We start from the raw sequence: 22,538 nt of genomic DNA, 5'->3' as shown, positions 1-22,538 counted from the left end.
CATCCACCTGGTCCTCAGTGACTGGAAAATCCCCCAGGTGTGTTCTCCACAACCTTTGTGAAAACAAGAGGGGATCTTCCTGCCAGGGTGGGGGGCAGAGGCTGAGCAGCTTGCAAGGGCCTTTGAGCAGCCACTAACCACTGCCATCTAGCAAGCCCGTCAGAGGGCTGTGCACTTCTGGGAGTCTCTGAGGGAGATTTTCGGACATGGCCAGCTGTGAAACTCTCTCCCAGGCCTCCTCACAAGGGGCCTCTGCATAGCCTTTCTGTGTCTTTCCTCTCCCATCCCTCCCTTCCCCACTTTCCCCTCTCCTGCAGACCAAATAAACCAGACTTTTTGTTTGAAATAATAAGTGCTCTGATTTTTATTTTGGAAGTCTAGAACTGGGGAGGGACTGGAGAAAGAACGCAGGAGAGGGAAGGAGGGGGAAGAGGGCTCAGGGATGTTCTTGTTCTGCCGGGATAGCTGCTCCCAGATGGTGTGATGCAGCTCCTGGTCAGTATGGTGCTCCTGGTGGTCCTCCTCAAAGTTCCTGTAGAGGGAATGGAGGCACTCCAGCTATTCCCTTGTCAGGTCATCCTGGGGTCACCTTTGCTAGTGGGTCTCACAGGGTTGGGAGGATGGCACGGGAGGTGTTGCATGCACCCCATTCACAGCTGGCCCAGCTGTGAAGAAAATGTGTGAACTAACATCACAAGCGCTCGGTTCAGACAATGGCAAAGCTCTTTAAGCAAGGCCATCTTTGGCCTATGCAGCAGGCAATGCCCTGCAGGGCCTGGGCATCCCAGAGGAGCCTCGCTACCCCCATGCTCCAGGGACAAGCAGGCTTGGGAAGGTGTCAGCCAGGCCAGGATGGTGTGGCTTGGCTTCCCTGTGTGCCATGCACACACCAGCTCTGACACTGGAATCATCCCACAGAGAGAGGGGGAGGAGAGGCAAGGATGGTATTGGGGGAGGTGTGTGAGAGCAGCAGATTCTGCTTTGTGGAGAGTGTGCTACAGGGTCTCCTCTGCTTCCTTCTTCCTGACAGGCTCCTCTACAGAGGCTTGGTGTCCTTCACTTTGCTGCACTTGACAGGAAGTGGATGCTGCCCCGAGAGTGCGGGCATGACTGTATGCCATGTGAAGCACTGCTGTGTGCGTCCATGATCTCAGCCTCCTTAGAGGTGGCTTGTGGTGGGAAGGTATCCCACCACAGAGTCAGGAGTAAGGCATGCCTCTCCAGAAACACTGTGAGAAGCAGCAGCTATTTCCTGTGCAGCAGCCTCATGTGGTTGTCTGTCCAGACTGGTGCTCCATGTGCACCCTTGTGCACAGGCTTCTGTGTGATCCTTAGGCCAAGAAGGATGAATGAGGAGCACGACTCCCTCATCTCCCCCCATGTCCCCTCCCACCTGTGTCTAGGAAAAGTAGTAGAACTCACCGAATGGGCCTTTCCCAGCCTCGTCCAAGCGCTACTTGGGAGACCTACTGGGAAAGGGGTACTGGCTTCAGGGAGAACAAGATCTCCTGGCTGGCGGGCATCATGTCCTGGCTGGCCTCCTCTTACTCCTCATTTACAGCTTTGGCCTCCTGGAGGCTGATGACTGGCATCTCCAGGCCAGAGTGAATGAGGGGAAGAAGGGACCAACCTCCCTCCCATGATGTGACGTATCTGCCCCAGACAACATAAGTACATGGAAATGTAACCTTTTGCTCTTACGCCATTGGGTAGGACCTAACCAGAAATAGTGAGCAAATACTGAGACTGCTAACTGTTACCATAAATAACAAGCATGGCTGAAATTTTCCAGAATTTTGCTACAACTTGTAGGAACAGGGAGCAAAATAACGGACACATCTTGCATTTATCAGAAATGCCTGCCACAAATAGATAAACAACTTGAAGATAACCACACATGTTAGGGTCCAGATAAATAAGATAATTTTAAAAGCCAGCGTAGCAATAGTTTGCAGAATAGGGAATTAACTTTAGCTAGTAAAGTATGTGGCAATTATGGACATAACCACATCTAGCTTTGCTATAAAAATAGGCATTGTAAACAGAATTGATGGGAGGTAGCGAGTCGGATTAGCCCACAAGTCCTCTTTGCAACTAGACGTGAACACCATTCATCCTGATGGCAATAATTGTGGGCACCTTGAAGAGTGGGAAAATAAAGAGGCCATGACCTCCTGTCTGGCGTTGTAAAGCTGTGGTATGGGTGATCTGTAAGCGAGCTGAGTTGAAGAGATTGTATTGATTGGCTTTCAATAAGAAATAGGCTTGAATATTGTATGAAACTTTTCATTAACTGCTTTTGCATTGTTTTATAGTTTATTAATTGCTTTCAGGATTTATAGTCTTTAAGGCTTTGATTGTGTAGTAACTGCGTAAAGGCTTGCAATAAATAAGGGTATGTCTACACTACCCCGCTAGTTCGAACTAGCGGGGTAATGTAGGCATACCGCACTTGCAAATGAAGCCCGGGATTTGAATGTCCTGGGCTTCATTTGCATAAGCGGGGCGCCGCCATTTTTAAAACCCCGCTCGTTCGAACCCCGTGCAGCGCGGCTACACGGGGCACGAACTAGGTAGTTCAAACTAGGCTTCCTAGTTCAAACTACCGTTACTCCTCGTGGAATGAGGCGTAACGGTAGTTCGAACTAGGAAGCCTAGTTCGAACTACCTAGTTCGTGCCCCATGTAGCCGCGCTGCACGGGGTTCGAACGAGCGGGGTTTTAAAAATGGCGGCGCCCCGCTTATGCAAATGAAGCCCGGGACATTCAAATCCCGGGCTTCATTTGCAAGTGCGGTATGCCTACATTATCCTCCTAGTTCGAACTAGGAGGGTAGTGTAGACATACCCTAAGGAAGTGGTTAAGTCTTTGTAGTGTGTCCTAGTTTCCCTCAGATCTCACTGAATTGAACCATATGACACCTTCTTACATTATTTCAAAATAACTCTGTAATGTAGATATACCCTTAGTTAGTTTGCCTCCTCTGCTCCTTCCCTGCTTGGGTGTCAGTGGTGTGTGGAATTGAGGGCATAGGATAAATAGTCTCTCTGCTCCTGTGTCCAGTGCCACAACTGCTCTGGTTGCAAGAAGCAATTTCAGCGAAAGTCCTGCTAAGTCCCTGCAACTGGAGGATGCTCAGTGCAGAAAGAGTCTTTGGACAATTTGCCACCAAATTCTTAACAAACCTCTTCTAAACATGTGGGAACTGAGTTTTTTTTTTATTTAGGCCTATAAATTCACTACATTTAGGTGAGTCTTCACTGGAATGGAAAAAATGGTTGACATCACGTTGCATGTATGCACACACTCATATACACTTTCAACTCCTGGCTCCAAAGCATGACAATGCTAAGGCTTTTCAGTGTAAAGGTTACCAGATTTTTTTAAACATAGACAAAATGGCCTCTACCCCCATTTTATTCTCGCTAAAGGATGTCTGACTGCCTCAGGCTGACTATTCCTGGAAAATCAGCCTGGAAAATTTCAACCCAAACCACTAAAATTTGATGTAATCATAACTAACCTCTAGAGAGAGATCCTCTGCTCCAAACCTTGCTTCTGAGGCTTTACATTTTTGGCCCATTATGATTAGGGAACAGTTTAATGAGTAAATCTGATCTTGACCAGTTCTCCAGCGCAGCTTATCAAGGAGAAAAATGCCCCACAACATGATACATAATTAAAAGCAATAAATGCCTGAATGGAGACTATTCATTGTACAGTACACCATCCATTGTACAGTACACAGTGCTGGCTGTGTATTTCAGTCATCTCTGCTGGTTCAGATAAATCAGTACAGCTCGGTAAAATCCGAAATGATCACACATGTACACTGCTCTATGGAACAGTAGCTCTGCCATCCCTAAGTAATTTATGTGGAAAATGTGCTGTGCTTTATCCACGGACTTATCACTTTCATACTGTGAAACCTGAAGTGAGAATGGCAAGTCAGGTGCCCTCACAGAATAAGATACATTCTCTAGTCACAGAATCTTCTAGTTCTTTACTGGGGGATAATTTACTCTTCTCACCAGCTAACTAACTGCAGACATTTTTACAAGGCAGAAATGAAATGTGAAAAATAATTAAAACCTATTGTTTAATTTTTTTTTAAATGAGAAAATGTAACTTGGGAAACAGCAAATTTAATTTCATGTCATATGTGTGTGTAGTCTCCCAACAGAGGAAAACATCCTGCTCTCTCTTGGCCTTTGTGCTTATTCCCTGCCCTGTATTGTGCCACTGTAATACTTTCTGACAGCCTCCCTAATGCCATTTCTTGTAATCACAGAACACGAAAAGTGTTACGCTAATGGTCCTTTTGTTTTAATTTCTATGATGATAATAGCAGCAAATGGTGCCCTCCTGTTACCTGCTTCTTTAAATGAATTATATCCTTAAAACAAGAACCATTTTCCCCCCTACAACCACCTAACTCACCTTTAGGGTATGTTTATGCTGCCGTTTGACACATGTGGCTGCACCACAGGTGCACGCACCACAGTCTCTCACACTCCCCTGCACACACCATGCACTGCTGCTTCTGGTGATGGGAGACCAGTACTGACTGGAGGGACCAGATCATCATGGAGCAATGGGACAACCAGCAGTGGCTCCAGAACTTCCACATACAGAACAACACCTTCCTGGAGCTCTGTGGCTGATTCCTGCAGAGACTCGCAGAGCTTTGGCTGTGTGGCTGTTTTATTGCAGTGTCGATTACTGGGCCTGGGCTGCAGCCCAAGCTCCAAAACTTTTGAGAATGGTCCCAGAGCTTGGGTTGCAGCCCTAGCCCAAAATTTACGCTGCAGTCAACAGCTGCACAGCCTGAGCTCTTAGCTCAAGTCAGAGGGCAAGTATCAGCCATAGGTGTCTGAATGCAGTGTTCCCTTAGATGTCTCTTTGGGAACTGTATTGTCCACTTAATTCATTACCATGAAAAGTTGAGTTGGAAGGAGAAACATTAGAATTAGCTTTCTTGAAATGGAGAGAATCTCTCATAAGGAGCTTTGCAAACTAAATAAGGCAAAATAATGTCAAAAAGTTGGTCTTGAAGTAGTGCCATTTTTTCTGGCACATTCATTTTGTGTGAGCAGTTTGTAATATAAGGCTCCCAAACTCAGCAGTGGGTGTTCCTACAAATATTGCCACATAGGTTTCCAAGAGACTGATATTGTCAAGTCTAGTTGTGCATTCTCTCCCAGGCAGTGTAAAATACATCCTGGCATAGGCGATGGGTGACGGTGACAGGAGGGGTAAAGGAGGGCCACCCAGAAGTACATGGAGGGGGCAAGAGGAGGCACCACATTTAGTAATTAAAATTTTGGCAGGAGAAGTGGGGGAGGAAAGAGCGGTACACCTCCTGAGAGCTGCCACAAGTCAGCTATGAGTCCTGGTACTTAAGGGATCAGTCCCCTCAATGGAGGAACCCATCTACCTCGTGGCTGTCGGTGAAATACTACAAGTAACCCTGAGTGAATGAGAGTTATGAAAGATGCAGAGAAATAGCACATTCAAAGTGACTGAAAGTGCATTGTAAGTACAGTTTTCTGTAGGGCTTGTTGCACTTTATAGTTAATTTCAGTGCTGAATGTAGCCATGTAGTTGAGTTATTTAAATATAAGCACAGCTACTGTCAACTTCATAAAGGCAATTTAAAATCAGAAAACACGTTCAGACAAGTAATATATTTGTGATGGATGGAAAATTCCACTAACATTTTGTTGTCATAATACTTTATTCTCTGCATCCAATAAACTGCTCAGTGTAACTAGCCAAGGCTTGGAATGGAGGCAGAATGATTCATCTAAGAAAAAGGTGGAAGTGGGAAAAGAAGACTTCTGTTTGGATAGTACTCCTGGAGGCTCACAAAAAATTAAAATCCTATATACCAACTCACCTCATAGTGGTCCTTCTCAGTATTATGCATCTGTCTGTTTCTTATCCTCATCACACTATTTCTGTTTTTATTTAGGAAGTACTTAAAGAGGTAGGTAGAATGCAGGTAAGTGTGTAGTGGGATTTTCAAATGGCCTAAAAGATTGGGCACCTAAATTATGTTGAAATCAATGGGATACAATCATCGTCCCTAACATGAAGCAGCCAACATATACTTAGTATAAATTTGATGCGAGATGTTATATGGGAAGTAATAGATGTAGTGTGCTTGTATACAGGACTTTGCTAGTGACATTGTGTGGACTTACCTGCTAAGCCCCTGCTCCCTTTAGTTTGTCCATGACATTTCCCCCGAGGTCCTGTAAAGTGGTGTGGGGTTTGTCCAATAATTCGCAGAGGGTTGCAGGCTTTCTGTGGTCCATCTGCCTCTGTGCAGTAGAAACCTAGAGGCATTTGGGGCCTGGAACATGAGGGAAGAGGAGCAGGGATAGGAGGGGTCCAAATTTCCTGTCTATGTAGAGAAAACGACACATTAACTGGAGAGAAAATTCTGCAGGCTGAAGCCAGCAGAGAGGCTGCTGTGCTTTATCCGCAATTCTTCAAAAGATGTTTGATCCTTAGATAAAACATTTGTTAATACTTTAAAGATTTCAACTTAAGATATATAAAGATCCTTTCTTTTTCTAAGGTAGAAATCTGCTGATATGTGATAATTTTACTTAAGTATGAAATTCCCTTCAATATCTGGCACTGACTATTCACCCTCTGGCACTCTCGCATAACAACATACACTGAGGAATCAGAAAGTAAGCAGCAGAGGATGAAGGGAATAATAAGGGCGGGTGAGGGGGATAAGAGGCCAATACAAGTGAATAGAATTTTGTTTTGGAGATTGGATTTAACAACATTCTTCCCCTGATATAAAAGATCACTTTTAATTTAATTGACAGACGTATTGGGGAATTTTAGATGCTCTGTGTGTATGGGACAAGTTTAGTTCAGCAGACAAAGAACAAGGAGAACCGCCCCCCACAGCTTTTCACATATCAAATCATTTTATTGGATAAACTACAGCTAAAATGGGCAAAGCTTTTGAGACTCTCACGCTCTTCATCAGGCTCTGGGAAATGGAGCAAAGCAGAACAAACAGATATAGTGGCAGGGTGTTAATTGAGACCTGATAATTAAATGAAAGCATAGGCATGGTACAGCTGTCATTCCTGCTTTGTGTGAGAGACTCATGGAGGGTGCCGCCCATGGATTCTCTTTGTCCTCTGACGTTTTAGCTCCGGGGAACAGCCAGTGAGAGCCTCTGGGATGCCACAGGTTTGTGCTGGAGAAAAGAAATGGTTGTATGGCCGGGGGGGGGGGGGGGGGGGGGGGGGGGAGGGGAGGAGAGTTGGACACACACCTGTGGCAAAACTGTGTTTGTAATTGTTTTTTTTCCTTTTCCTCTTTTATTGGCTTTCTGTGTGGGTGGGTTTCACCTGAACAAAAGGCAGTTGGGAAGAAGCAGCGGCAGCAGCAGCAATACCTTGCACACAACACGGAGAGATTAAATGAAAATAGATGATGGTTAATTGAATTTGAAGAGAGAGGCAAGCAAAGCAAAATAGTGAACAAATATGTAGTGGAGAATATGGATTGAAGTTTCATTCTACACCACAGTGGCAAATAGCTCTTTTAATCAAAGGGCAATACGTGCCAAACAAAACACCACCATCCCTTAGAAACATATGGCAAGCAAAACTCATGTTATAAAATATCAGTAGTATGTTAGAAAATATGTAAATATATGCTCCTTTGCATTGGGGTCTCTTAAAAAATAAGATCCCTTTGCGTTCAATTATCTGCCTCTCCTGAGTAGTGGCAGATCAGAAGCAGAGTGGAATCTCTGAGAGACAATTCATCGGTGACCCCTAAAATAGGTTAGTTTATTAGAATAAACTCCATAAGTTAACTATTAGAAGACTTCCAGGAAGAAGTGTGTTCTGTGAGAGGTTTGAAGATAGGCCCTCATTTGATGTCCAACCCAGAGAAGACAGAACTAAGCAAAAGGAGCAGCATGGGAGACAAAACACACACAACTGGGAGAAAGATAAAATTGGGGAGTTAGAATGGAAGTCATGGGAATGATAGTAAAGATTTGGGCACAGGTAAAGTTGTCCTGGATTTAAAAGAAGCAGTTCAACTTGAAGTAGAGTGTGAGGGGATTTTACCAGGGAAGATCTGACAGGGTCAGGCCAGTGGAGAAAAAAAGGATAATTTTAGCAGCAGCACATTGAATATACTGGATGAGTACAAGACAAGATGCAAGGAAACTACTTGTTCTGATCAAAGACAAATGAAGGGTTTCACCTGCGTGAAAAGGGCTGGCAAATCTGCTGCACTCCTTAAGTCACACACTTCATTGTGAAGGTGTAAGCGCTACACAGCCTGGCGTGCCACTGCATAGGGCCAAATTTCACTTAAAAGTGAAATGCATCTGGCTACAGTTCAGAGACCTTATTTAAAAAAAAGGAGTCAAAATGGCACTGATATTGTGAGTCTGGGAGATGGGGAAACTCAGGGGTTGTTGACTGGAGAAAACAAAGTGGATGGTAGAGAACACGAGCAGTTCACTTTGAAAGATGGCAGTTGGATACCCAGAGAAACAGAGTTGCAAGCCTGGATTCTAGACAAAGATTTTTCAAATTTTCTTTAGAGCAAATTGTTTTAGCTGTGCAAGTAAAATGCCAAAATTTAAAGCACTAGTCAAAACAGTAAGCAAAGTGTCCAGCACTTTTTTCTGTAAATTATTTTGTATCGAATGCTCTTTTAATTAATCTTACAGTGTAATGTGGAATTGGAAGCAGGCTCCATACAGTGACAGAGGGACTAGCAATCTGGAGATGAGCACCAAAAAAGAAAATTCTGAAAAAAAATGAAATATTATTCGCTTCCGAATTGGTATCAGAGAAAGCAGATGAATCATTTGTCTCTATACTGTCCAAGAATTTTTGTCCTCAAATTAGAGCTTTTTCCTTCTCTTGAAACTTGGAAGCGGAACTTTTCATCATAGTTACATGCTCCACATTTTTCTTCAATTTAAACAAATAGGGAATGTGGGCATTGGTATCATGGGGAGCCAGGAGTAAACCTTAAATTTGTCAGTTCAAACTTCATTATCAGTACAGGCATTTGTATGATCTGGGGCTATCCTTTGCTTACACTAAGACATTGCTAGGAACCCAAAACTCACTAATCTTTATCATTTGATTTTGGTGGGGTGTTCAACACTGAATTGTACTAAATTATATTGTACAGATTATGAAATGGCAATACATCAGAGACAAATTTAGTCCTTGGGTACTTGGGCGATCTACTGTAAGAATTCAAATCCATTCCACACGTGCCAGAGTACTGACCCAAAAATAAAGAACTTTGAAACAGAAAATGGCAGGTCTAATGCTGAAATGACAACTGAATTGGCCTCATTAACACTGGCCCTACTCTTCATACGTGACTCCCTTCTTTTGTTAAAGTAGTACGTATAGTAGTATATATATATCCCTTCCTCTGTAATGATCCCTCCAATTCATCTGATAAAGTAGGCTTTACCCACAAAAGCTTATACCATAATAAATCTGTTAATTTTTAAGTTGCCATAGGACTCATTGTTTTTGCATATTCAGACTAACACAGATAGCCTGCTGAGACCTATAGCATTGCCATTGATTATATTACTGCAGTTTTATGATATCATTTGCACAACATGGAAATGACATAATCCCTTAAATCAGCCTCTGTACCAGATGACTGGAGGCTAGCTAGTGTAACACTGATTTTTAGAAAAGGTTCCAGAGATGACCTGGGCATTTATAGGCTGGTAAGCCTAACTTCAGGCCAGTCAATTTAATTCTGTATCCGGAAAGGTAATGGAGAAAATAATTAAGCAATCAATTTGCAAACACTTTGAAGATAATAAAGTGATAAATAACTGTCAGCATGGATTTGCCAAGAACAAATCATGTCAAATGAACCTGATCATTTTCTTTAATATGGTAACAAATCTGTGGATGAGGAGGATGTGATAGATGTGGTCTATCTTGACTTTAATAAAGCTTTTGATATCTTCCTATAAAAAAACTAGAGAAATACATCTTATATGGATCTACCATATGGTGAGTGCATATCCAGTTGAAAAACCATTTGCAGAGAGTAGTTATCAATGGTTCACTGTCAAGCTGAAAGGGTATAACAAATAGGGTTTGTCAAGTATGAGTTCTCTTGGCCAGGCCTCATGCACATAGCCGAGATCTACTGCAGCAACCTCACCGCGTCACATGGATAGCAACAAGACTTATCTACCAATAAAATGGGGCTTGTCAGAATCCAGCACTCAACACCATATATGGGCATCACACCACACCCCAGGCTGCACCCAGACCACACCCATGCCACTCCCAGAGCACAAACAATACCAAATATGGTAATAGGAAAGCATCAATAACATAAAAACCTCTGATCCCTAAGCTTGGGGAGGACTCCCAAATATTGGAAGACAGAATCTGAGTCTGGCTTAGGACTGATCACCTGAAGGCTGCTCCCACCCACCGAATCAAAAAAAGAGATGAATAAAAAAAAAGAGGTGTACGAATCTCGAGCATGCTCCAATTCCTTGTATGTCTTTGTGCCGTGTCGTTGCTGGGTTTGTAAGTACTTAATTTACCCTCACTGTTTGTTAAGTGGTTTAAAAGAGACAGGTTAGAAAATATATCGCTCAGTTATAACTTTTACCTTTATCATTTGTCAGTGTTCAGTGTGTTTAAAGAAACAGTTTTTGAAATGTGTATATATTTAACTTAGCTGTAACTTAGGTAAAGTTTTAAAAATTGTTGTGGTTCAATTGTTTTGTAGCAAATATTGGGTAATTGATCTTTTAGTTGTTCAATTTAATAAATCATTCCATCTTTGTTAACACTTGTTGTCTTGCCATCATTTGGTATTTTTCACTGGGTATTTGGCCTTAAGCCTCTTGGACTCCTGCCATTTTACCGAACCGAGAACCAACAGGGTTCTGCAGGGTTCATTTCTGGGTCTGATTCTGTTCAATATTGTCACCAGTGGTTTAGATAGTGTCATAGACAGTGCACTTAAAAAGTTTGTGGATGATACCAATCTCGGAGGTTACCTCTAGCAAGTTCTTTGGAGGCTAGGATTAAAATGATCAGGACAAACTGGAGAAATAGTCTGAGGTAAAGAAGATGAAATTCAATAAGGACAAATGCAAAATACTGCAAATAGGAAGGAACAATCAGTTGCTCACATACAAAATGGGAAATGGCTGCCTAGGAAAGAGTAGTGGAGAAAGGAACCTAGAGGTCATAGTGGATCATATGAGTCAACAGTATAACACTGTTGCCCCCCACCCAAAAAAAGGCTTATATCATAGCAAGAGTGTTGCAAATATGACACTAACATTAATTCTGCTCTACTCCACACTGAAATTGTTTCAGCTGGACTATTGGATCCATTTATGGGCATCACATTTCAGGAAACGTGGATAAACTGGAAAAAATCCAGAGAAGAGGAATAAAAAGGATTAAAGATCTAGAAAACATGATATCTGACGGAATGTTGAAAAAAATTGGTTTGTTTAGTCTGGAAAAGAGAAGACTGACATGGGACATGATAAGAGTGTCCAATTACATAAGAGGTTGCTACAGGGAAGAGGGAGAACATTGTTCTTAATCTCTGATGATAGCCCAGGAAGCAATGAGCTTAAACTGCAGCAGAGAATTTTTCAGTTGGACATTAGGAAAAACTTCCTAACTGTCAAGGTGGCTAAACTCTGTAATAAATTGCCTGGGGAGGTTGTGGGATCTCTATCATTGGCGATTTTAAGAGGAGATTAGACAAACACCTGTCAGGGATAGTCTATATAATACTTAGTCCTGCTATCAGTGCAGATGACTGGACTAGATGACCTCTCAAGATCCATTCTAGCCCTATGATTCTAACCCTGTGACAGCCCGAAGTTTAGACCGAAGGACAGGTGGATGGATCACTTGATAATTTTTACTGTTCTGTTCATTCACTCTGAAGCATCTGGTTCTGCTGGATGGCAGGATGCTGGGCTAGATGGACAGTTTATTTGACCCAGAAATGGGTCCTTATGTATTTAAGATCTGATTTTGTGCACACTAGTCTGCTGGAGTTTAGCATAGACTTAATTAAGTAAGCTCTCTAACCTTTAGCATAAAGCCTATTGAATCCAAATGATGGTGCCAGATTATAAAAGGGGGGATTTTGATAAGTACGACAATATACTGTCACATTTTCCTCGGTGAAGACTGAGTAAAACTCATTGGACAACTTCTGTTGAAATGAAACGTTACAACAATTGAGGGGGTGAGGGAATTCCTGATAAGTGGCAAATCTTATTTTCTCCCACAACAAATACTTCATTATTTCTATAATGAATTTTCAACTCAAAATAGGATCCTTTTAGGATCAGATTTTTTGAAAGAATTCACCTCCCATTTATGCACCAAGTTAACTGAGCTCCTTTGAAAATCTATCCATAAGTGTGACAACGGGAACAACTGTGTGCTAATCTCTTATGAAAATCTAGCCCCAATTCTAAGTGCTGAGCATTTGAATATCTGGCCCTTAAACTATAAGTCAATTTATTTATCAAATCTAAAAACAGTCAAAAAAGACTGGAATAATATCTTTGATTTTATTTCTTAAAACAAAGCATTTATTTACACAATTTAGCTAAAGTTTATCTCTGTATACTATGTGGTGGGATGGGCATATCAACTAACCTGATTGTTGGGTAACCACCTGTCTGTGTCATCCTGTCTCAAATATCTGGATAAACATGAGTTAAATGTAAATTGCATCACTATGGAAAGCATGCAAACATCAAATATATGTGAAGGAAAGGCCCTGCCAGAGGCTGATTGAGAATTGTGATGGATTCTCCTTTAGTATTTTGCAGTAGAAAGCTATTAATTTATGCTCTTTCCACTATTCTCATTATAAGGCTTTTAGCTAGACAAAATAGCTGTTCTCAGCCTTTCATTTTATTCCTTAAAATGTACGCAGAACTGGTTATTATATAGAATCATTACCTATTTTTTTCACCTGTCCTTGATGGAATTACGGAACATTTAGTGATATCAGTATTCTGGCTACAATAAAGACTTCTATGCATTTTGCTATCCGTGTGTTATATACTATCCTCCTTTCTTATGTTATTTCCATTAAATGACATGTTATGTCTTTGATATGTTAAATATAGTTTGGCTTTTTCATGGAAACAGTTGGTCCTTTGCATTTATTTTCATAAACAATGTCTTTATTTTTTCATGTGTCAGTGTACTTTTAAAACCATCTGCTTCTTGGACTCAGAGATGTTAGTGACCTAAACTTTAATTGAGTTTAATGTGAATTGAGAGCATTAAGTATCTCTATCTTATTAAGAAGACCAGTTTTGCAGACTTTCTGTTTATAAAAATGGAATGTAATTTGTTTTGTTTATGTGAAATGTTTGTCACTTTATGGAAATACAAAAAAAGGGCAGTCAATGACCTCTACTATGGATATACCTACTGTTATTGCAAACCAAACTCTGTTTGTCTGGTCATACACTGTTAGTATTTGGAAAAATGCTTATTATCAGATGTAATGCAGTTCTCCTTCATCTTCTGATGCGGCAAATATTTACGTATGTTCTGAACTCTAGTTTCCTGCCAGTCCCATTGCAATAATTTGAACTTCATGTGCCTGAAGTTACATATGAATAAGAGATTTCAAATTTAGAGCAGCTTAAATCTGTCTTTGGCTCAGTTGTTTTCTAAGGGTTAGCTGCTTCCTACAGGTTATACCCAGTATGTCAAAATACAATAGGATTATCTCTATTGTAGAGGATTATCTCTATTATTGTGGTAGAATTCCATGGCGGTGGCCCACTTTTCACTACAAAAATGAGTTTTTAAAAATTTTAAAATATGCTTCACATCTAAAAAGTGCTTACTCTCAGTGCTTACTTTGTTGTATGACTGAAACGCCATAGGATTTTTCCCTAAATGAATGTGAGCGCACTGACGATGGAGCCATTAACACTGCCTTTAAACACCAGACATGAGAAATGATACAGACTTCAGTGAAACCTCCTATCCAAGGGTTCCAAGACTAGACCCCCATGTAAGCAACTGCTAGTCTATTGTACTGGCTGCTTTCAAACACATTGGATGGCTTAGTCCATATAATTCATATGGTACTATTAAAATCAAGTCCTTCTCATGGGAGAGATCTTTGGGCTGCTACTATCCAGAACTACTGACCCATATCTTTGTTGGTTTCTCTGCCGTAGGCTGGTACTGTCTTCCTTGTGATGATCCCATATACATGATGAGGAAGCCTGCAATTCTCAGGCTCTAGCCCCGTGTACTTTGCTGCTGGTAGCTGCTGGGTACTAGTGATACCTATGAGCTTTGCGAACAGGAGCAGCAAACAGGGAGTTTTGAGAGAGTTCTCCAGGTAAAGAAGGAGCAAATATGGGACCCTTGAGGTAAATGGCTGTCTGTGATGTGTGTTTGGGGTTACTTGCTGTGTGTTGAGCTTGTGTTTGTCTGTTTGTTTTGTTTGTTTGCTTGAAGGAGCATGTGCTCTGGCTGCAGTGTGAGCTTCTAAAGGTTTGAAATCTAGAAGCCTCTGTTAATTGGCTGAACCTTAATCAGGGGGCAGGGCTATCAGGCGGGCCAGGGCTTTATAAAGCAGTGAATCAGTAACCAGGTAGCTTTGAGAGGGAGTTTGGAAGGGCAGTGGGAAGGGGCCATTCTTTATAGTTTAGTTTAAACATTTTAAATCAGGAAGTTTCGATTAACTAGAAACCCTATCAATAACTTAGGTAGCTGTAGGAGAGCATGCAGGCAGAAGCTCAGCAGCAGAGTGAGGGCTATCCTGTTTACTGCACTCAGTGCAGCATGTATGATTACCTGCCCTGTGGGCGGGTGGTATATATGTGCATTTGGTGCACGGAGCTCCTGGCCCTCAGAGACGCATACAGGCTTTGGAGGCCAGAGTGGCTGAACTGGAGGAGCTGAGGGAGACAGAGAGGTACGTAAATGAGGCTTTCCAGGACACTGTAGAATTGTCCCACCTCCAGTCAGACAGCCCCTGCGCTATCAAGGAGGATGAAAGGCTCATAGAAGGAGAGTAGTTAATGGGAACAGAGGGAAATCTTCCCATAGTCGGGACCCTCCTTCCAGATATTGGGGTATCCTCTTGCACTGAGGTTACCTCTCTGGGGGAGGGAACTCCAGTCAGTAGGAAAAGGCAGTTGTTAGTAATGGGAGATTCGATCATTAGAAATGTAGATAGCTGGGTTTGCAATGACCAGGAGAAATGTATGGTGACTTGCTTGCCTCATGCGAAGGTTGTGGATCTCTTGAGGCATCTAGATAGACTTATGTGTAGTGCTGGGGAGGAGCCGGTGGTCGTGGTACAGGTAGGTACCATTGACATAGGGAAGGGTAGCAGAGACATCCTGGAGGCCAAATTTAGGCTGCTAGGAAAGAGACTGAAATCCAGGACCTCTATGGTGGCATTCTCAGAAATGCTTCCCATTCCATGCACTGGGCCAGGTAGGCAGGCAGAGCTTCAGAGTCTCAATGAATGGATGAGACAATGGTGTAGGGAGGAGGGGTTTAGCTTTATAAGGAACTGGGGAAACTTTTGGGATAGGAGGAGCCTATAGTGGATCCAGACTTTTGGCACTTAACTTTAAAAAGGTCGCAGAGCAGTTTTTAAACTAAGAGATAGGGGAAAGCCGATTGGTGCTGAGGAGCACGTGAATCGGACAGAGACATTTCTTAGAGGAGAGTCTATTGATAGAGATTCTCTAGGTTTTAGTCAGGAGGAGAGGATGAAAGAGTATAAAGTATGGGCCAGATCAGATGAAAAATATTCACATAAAAAAGAACCTGATACATCAGAAAAGGGCAGACAAATAAACAGTGACAAGTTTTTAAAGTGCTCGTACACAAATGCTAGAAGTCTAAAAAATAAGATGGGTGAACTAGAGTGCCTCATGTTAAAGGAGGATACTGATGTAATAGGCATCATAGAAACCTGGTGGAGTGAGGACAATTAATGGGGTACAAAATATATCGGAAGGACAGAACAGGGCATGCGGGTAGGGGAGTGGCACTATATGTGAAAGAAAATTTAGAATCAAATGAAGCAAAAATCTTAAATGAATCAATATGTTGCATAGAATCACTATGTATAGTAATTCCCTGCTCTAATAAGAATATAACAGTAGGGATCTATTATCGACCACCTGACCAGGACAGTAATAATGACTATGAAACGCTAAGGGAGATTAGAGAGGCTATCAAAATAAAGAACTCAATAATAGTGGGAGATTTCAATGATCCCCATATTGACTAGGTACATGTCACCTCAGGACTAGATGCAAAGACAAAATTTCTTGATACCTTAAATGACTGCTTCTTGGAGCAGCTGGTACAGGAACCCACAAGGGGAGAGGCAATTCTTGATTTAGTTCTGAGTGGCGCGCGGGATCTGGTCCAAGAGGTAACCAGAACAGGGCTGCTTGGAAATAGTGACCATAATATAATAACATTTAACATTTCTGTGGTGGGAAGAACACCTCAGCAGCCCAACACTGTAGCATTTAATTTCAAAAAGGGGAACTATGCAAAAATGAGGAGGTTAGTTAAACAGAAATTAAAGTTTACAGTGACTAAAGTAAAATCCCTGCAAGCTGCACGGACACTTTTCAAAGACATCATAATAGAGGCCCAACTTAAATGTATACCCCAAATTAAAAAACATAGTAGAACTAAAAAAGAGCCACCGTGGCTTAACAACCATGTAAAAGAAGCAGTGAGAGATAAAAAGACATCTTTTGAAAAGTGGAAGTCAGATCCTAGTGAGGTAAATAGAAAGGAGCATAAACACTGCCAAATGAAGTGTAAAAATGTAATAAGAAAAGACAAAAAGGAGTTTGAAGAACAGCTAGCCAAAAATTCAAAAAGTAATAAAATGTTTTTTAAGTACATGAGAAGCAGAAAGCCTGCTAAGCAACCAGTGGGGCCCCTGAATGATCAAGATACAAAAGGAGCACTTAAAGACAATAAAGTCATTGTGGAGAAACTAAATGAATTCTTTGCTTCAGTCTTCATGGCTGAGGATGTTAGGGAGATTCCTAAACCTGACCTGTCCTTTGTAGATGACAAATCTGAGGACTTGTCACAGATTGAAGCATCATTAGAGGAGGTTTTGGAATTAATTGATAAACTTAACAGTAACAAGTCACCGGGACCAGATGGCATTCACCCAGGAGTTCTGAAAGAACTCAAATGTGAAATTGCAGAACTATTAAGTATGGTTTATAACCTATGCTTTAAATCAGCTTCTGTGCCCAGCGACTGGAAGATAGCTAATGTAATGCCAATATTTAAAAAGGGCTCTAGAGGCAATCCCGGCAATTACAGACCGGTAAGTCTAAAGTCAGTACCGGGAAAATTAGTTGAAACAATAGTAAAGAATAAAATTGTCAGACACATAGAAGGACATAATTTGTTGGGCAAAAGTCCATGGTTTCTTGTAAAGGGAAATCATGTCTTACTAATCTATTCGAGTTCTTTGAAGGGGTCAACAAACATGTGGACAAGGGGGATCCAGTAGATATAGTGTACTTAGATTTCCAGAAAGCCTTTGACAAGATCCTTCACCAAAGGCTCTTATGTGAATTAAGTTGTCATGGGATAAGAGGGAAGATCCTTTCATGGACTGAGAACTGTTAACAGACAGGAAACAAAAGGTAGGAATAAATGGTACATTTTCAGAATGGAGAGGGGTAACTAGAGGTGTTCCCCAAGGGTCAGTCCTAGGACCAATCCTATTCAACATATTCATAATTGATCTTGAGAAACGGGTAAACAGTGAGGTGGCAAAGTTTGCAGATGATACTAAATTGCTCAAGGTAGTTAAGACCAAAGCAGACTGTGAAGAACTTCAGAAAGATCTCACAAAACTGACTGGGCAACAAAATGACAAATTAAATTCAATGTGGATAAATGTAAAGTAATGCACAATGGGAAAAATAACCCCAATTATACATATAATATGATGGGGGCTAATTTAGCTACAACTAATCAGGAAAGAGACGGTGGAGTCATCATGGATAGTTCTCTGAAGATGTCCATGCAGTGTGCAATGGCAGCCAAAAAAGCAAAGAGGATGTTAGGAATCATTAAAAAAAGGATAGAAAATAAGATGGAGAATATCTTATTTCCCTTATATAAATCCATGGTACACCCACATCTGGAATACTGCATATAGATGTGGTCTCCTCAGCTCAAAGATATACTGGCATTAGAAAAGGTTCAGAGAAGGGCAACTAAAATGATTAGGGGTTTGGAACAGGTCCCATATGAAGAGAGATTAAAGAGACTGGGACTTTTCAGCTTGGAAAAGAGAAGGCTGGGGGGAATATGATAGAGGTCTATACAATCATGACTGGTGTGGAGAAAGTGAATAAGGAAAAGTTATTTACTTGTTCCCATAATATAAGAACTAGGGGCCTCCAAATGAAACTAATGGGCAGCAGTTTTAAAACAAATAAAAGGAAGTTCTTTACACAGCACATAGTCAACCTGTGGAACTCCTTGCCTGAGGAAGTTGTGAAGACTAGGACTATAACAGGGTTTAAAAGAGAACTAGATACAGCTATTTGGACATATCTGCAGAATGAACAATGAGCAAAAACTTAAGACCCTGGTATTAGACATAATGGATGGTCCGAATAGGAGGGGCAGAGCCCACAGAGAATGGGAAGATGATACAGTAGATTGGTGTGGAGCTAGTCTTCAGAAACTAAGCCAATCTGCACTGGACAGGGAAAAATTGAAGGAAATAGTGAGGGAGTCATCGGTCAACAACAGGTGTTGAGCCCATGGTTGTTGATGATGATGATATTTACTTATTCCCACAATATAAGAACTAAGGGTCACCAAATGAAATTAATAGGTAGAGGTTTAAAACAAAAGGAAGTTTGTCTCCATGCAGTGGGACAGTCAACCTGTGGAACTCTTTACCAGAGGATGTTGCGAAAACTAGGACTTTAATAGGGTTTTAAAAAGAGCTAGATAATTCATGTAAGTTAGGTCCATCAATACTGGGTAGGAATGGTGTCCTTAACCTCTGATTGTCAGGGGCTGGAAACGGATGACAGGAGAGAGATCACTGGGGGTATGTCTACCCAGCAGGGCTAAAGTCTAAAAAAGCTATTCAACTTGAGCTATGTCAATTGCATAGCCTAAGTTGAAATAGCTTAATTTGGTTTTTGGCGCTGTCTACACAGCAGGAAGTCGAAGGAAGAACATTCTTCCTTCAACTTCACTTACTTCTTGTAAAATGAGGGTTACAGGAGTTGGAGTAAGAAGTCCTCCAGATCAATATTATTTCGAAATAAAGTCTTGCAGTGTAGATACGCTCTTTTATATTTCGGAATAACTTAAATTATTCCGAAATAATGCTGCTGTGTAGATATAGCCTTGGGCTGTGTCTACACTGGGCCACTCATTCCGGAAAAGCAGCTGCTTTTCCAGAATAACTTGCCAGTTGTCTACACTAGCCGCTTGCTTTTCCGGAAAAGCAATGACGATCTACTATAAAATTGTCAGTGTTTTTCTGCAAAACTATGCTGCTCCCGTTCGGGCAAAAGTCCTTTTCCTTAAAAACTGTTCCAGAAAAGGGCCAGTGTAGAAAGCACAGTAGTCTTTTCCGCAAAAAAGGTCCTATCGCGAAAATGACGATCGGGGCGTTTTTCCAGAAAAGCGCGTCGAGATTGGCCACGGACGCTTTTCCGGAAAAAGTGCTTTTCCGGAAAAGCATCCTGCCAATGTAGACGTGCTTTTTCCGGAAATACTTATAACAGAAAACTGTTGCATTTTAAGCATTTCCGGAAAAGAGTGACAGTAGCCTTGATGATTACCTGTTTCTGTTCATTCCCCACCAGGACACCTGGCTTTGGCCACTGTCAGCAGACAGGATACTGGGCTAGATGGACCTTTGATCTGACCCAGTATGGCCATTCTTATGTTCCTTCATTCTTATGTTTTGGCTTTCTCAACATCCTCTGGCAAAGAGAGCCACAGGATGATTGTATGTAATGTGAAAAAAATCCTTTTGTTTTTTTTCTTATCTTTTAACCAGTTACCAGTCCTTGAACAGACCTCTCTTGTCCCATGACAGTTTACTTTGCTTAAGAGCCTTTACTGAGGATCACTGGATTCCTCTTGTCCACATGCTTGTTGTTCCCCCTTCAAGAACACTAACAAAATGATAAAGCATGATTTGTCTTTGTGAAAAAAACATGCTGACTTTTCTCCAACAAAGAATATTAATCTATGTGTCTGACAAATTGTTAGTTTTTAAAGTGGCACCGGATTCCTTGTTGTTTTTGCTGAAAGAGACTAACATAGTTACCTCTCTGAAATACTTCTTTACTGTAGTTTCAGCCAATTTGTCTGGTACAAATCACCCTGTAATTGCCAGGATCACACCTGTAGCCCTTTTTAAACATTGGTGTCACTGTGAAAATTGGTATGACACAGATGTAATGGAAATCAAAATCTTCCCATATATTTAGTTCTCAGATGGATATTTTATATTATGCTTTATTTCCTGATGGCTAATAGAACATTATATCATACTAGTGACTTTTGTCAATTTTTCCCTATGTGTGAGGGGTATCTGTGTTAGTAACTTGAGCACTCCTGTGGCACCTTAGGGTATGTCTACACTAGCCACCCTAGTTTAAACTAGGGTGGCTAATTTAGTCATTTGAACTTGCAAATGAAGCCCGGGATTTAAATATCCCGGGCTTTATTTGCATGTTCCTGGGCGCCGCCATTTTTAAATGCCCCATAGTTCGAACTACCTACCCACGGCTGCACACGGCACTGGCTAGGTAGTTCGAATTAAAGCTCCTAATTCGAACTACCGTTACTCCTCCTGCAGAGTAGAGAAGAAGAATGACTTCTTGTGTCTTGCTCACAACATACCTGTTAATGCATCCCAGAATCATGTTTGCTTTTTTTGCAACAGCATCACACTGCTGACTCATATTCAGTTTGTGGTCCACTATAACCCCTAGATCCCTTTCTGCCGTACTCCTTTCTAGATAATCGCTTCCCATTCTGTATGTGTGAAACTGATTGTTCTTTCCTAAGTGGAGCACTTTGCATTTGTCTTTATTAAACTTCATCCTATTTACCTCAGACCATTTCTCCAGTTTGTCCAGATCATTCTGAATTATGACCCTATCCTCCAGATTAGTCGCAACCCCTCCCAGCTTTATATCATCTGCAAATTTAATAAGCGTACTTTCTATGCCAGTATCTAAATCGTTGATTAAGATATTGAACAGAGCCGGTCCCAAAACAGACCCCTGCAGAACCCCACTTTTTATACCTTTCCAGCAGGATTGTGAACCATTAATAACTACTCTCTGAGTACGGATATCCAGCCAGTTATGCACCCACATTATAGTAGCCCATCTAAGTTGTCTTTGCCTAGTTTATTGATAAGAATATCATGCGCGACCATATCAAACGCCTTACTAAAGTCTAGGTATACCACATCCACCGCTTCTCCCTTATCCACAAGACTTGTTATCCTATCAAAGAAAGCTATCAGATTGGTTTGACAGGACTTGTTCTTTACAAATCCATGCTGGCTGTTCCCTATCATCTTGCCACCTTCCAAGCGTTTACAGATTATTTCCTTAATTACTTGCTCCATTATCTTCCCTGGCACAGAAGTTAAACTAACTGGTCTGTAGTTTCCTGGGTTGTTCTTATTTCCCTTTTTATAAATGGGCACTCTATTTGCCCTTTTCCAGTCTTCTGGAATCTCTCCTGTCTCCCATGATTTTCCAAAGATGATAGTTAGAGGCTCAGATATCTCCTCTATCAGCTCCTTGAATATTTTAGGATGCATTTCATTAGGCCCTGGTGACTTGCAGGCATCTAACTTTTCTAGGTGATTTTTAACTTGTTCTTTTTTTATTTTATCTTCTAAACCTACCCCCTTCCCACTAGCATTCACTATGTTAGGCATTCCTTCAGACTTCTCGGTGAAGACTGAAACAAAGAAGTCATTAAGCATCTCTGCCATTTCCAAACAAAGGAAATTATTTATTTATAGTCTGCCTGTGGAACTTTTTGCCATGGCATGGTGGAAAAACTCAAATTATAACAAGGTTCCAAAAAGAAAGAAATAGAGGCTGGCCCCAGTAGGGGCCAAAATCACATTGCTTTTGATAATTGGCAACACTGTATATTCTTAATAGTGAGCGATGTGTGAATAAGAGAAAAGACACTTCCAGACTGATAAAAAACTTTAGAAATATTTCAGAATGTGCCTATTAATCCCATGGTAGAGAAGGCAGATAAGTTGAAATGCAGAGCTGGGTAGAATGATTCTGCTGCGCTTCAGCTATGGGCCAAAACCATTTTGTGGTTGAACAGAACATCCCAGAATCTCATGAATTGATGAGGTTCTCTGTTGGTCACTCAAATGTATGTGGTACATTTACACTTGCCTGAACAA

General features: G+C 41.4%; 1 long non-coding RNA gene across 1 annotated transcript in view; it reads right to left on the bottom strand.

Annotated features, from left to right (window-relative positions):
• Nucleotides 1-343: 343 nt before the first annotated feature.
• The window catches only part of LOC112545246 (uncharacterized), a 34,396-nt gene continuing 12,201 nt past the window's right edge, over nt 344-22,538 (bottom strand). Inside the window, exons 2-3 of the long non-coding RNA XR_012906116.1 lie at nt 6,206-6,408; nt 344-665 (exon numbers count right to left, since the gene is read on the bottom strand). This is a non-coding gene — a long non-coding RNA (uncharacterized LOC112545246). The remainder of the gene's footprint in view (nt 666-6,205; nt 6,409-22,538) is intronic.

The sequence above is a fragment of the Pelodiscus sinensis genome, chromosome 9 (genome assembly GCF_049634645.1).
Source record: "Pelodiscus sinensis isolate JC-2024 chromosome 9, ASM4963464v1, whole genome shotgun sequence".
Lineage (NCBI taxonomy): Eukaryota > Metazoa > Chordata > Testudines > Trionychidae > Pelodiscus > Pelodiscus sinensis.
This window is presented reverse-complemented; position numbering and strand designations above follow the sequence as displayed.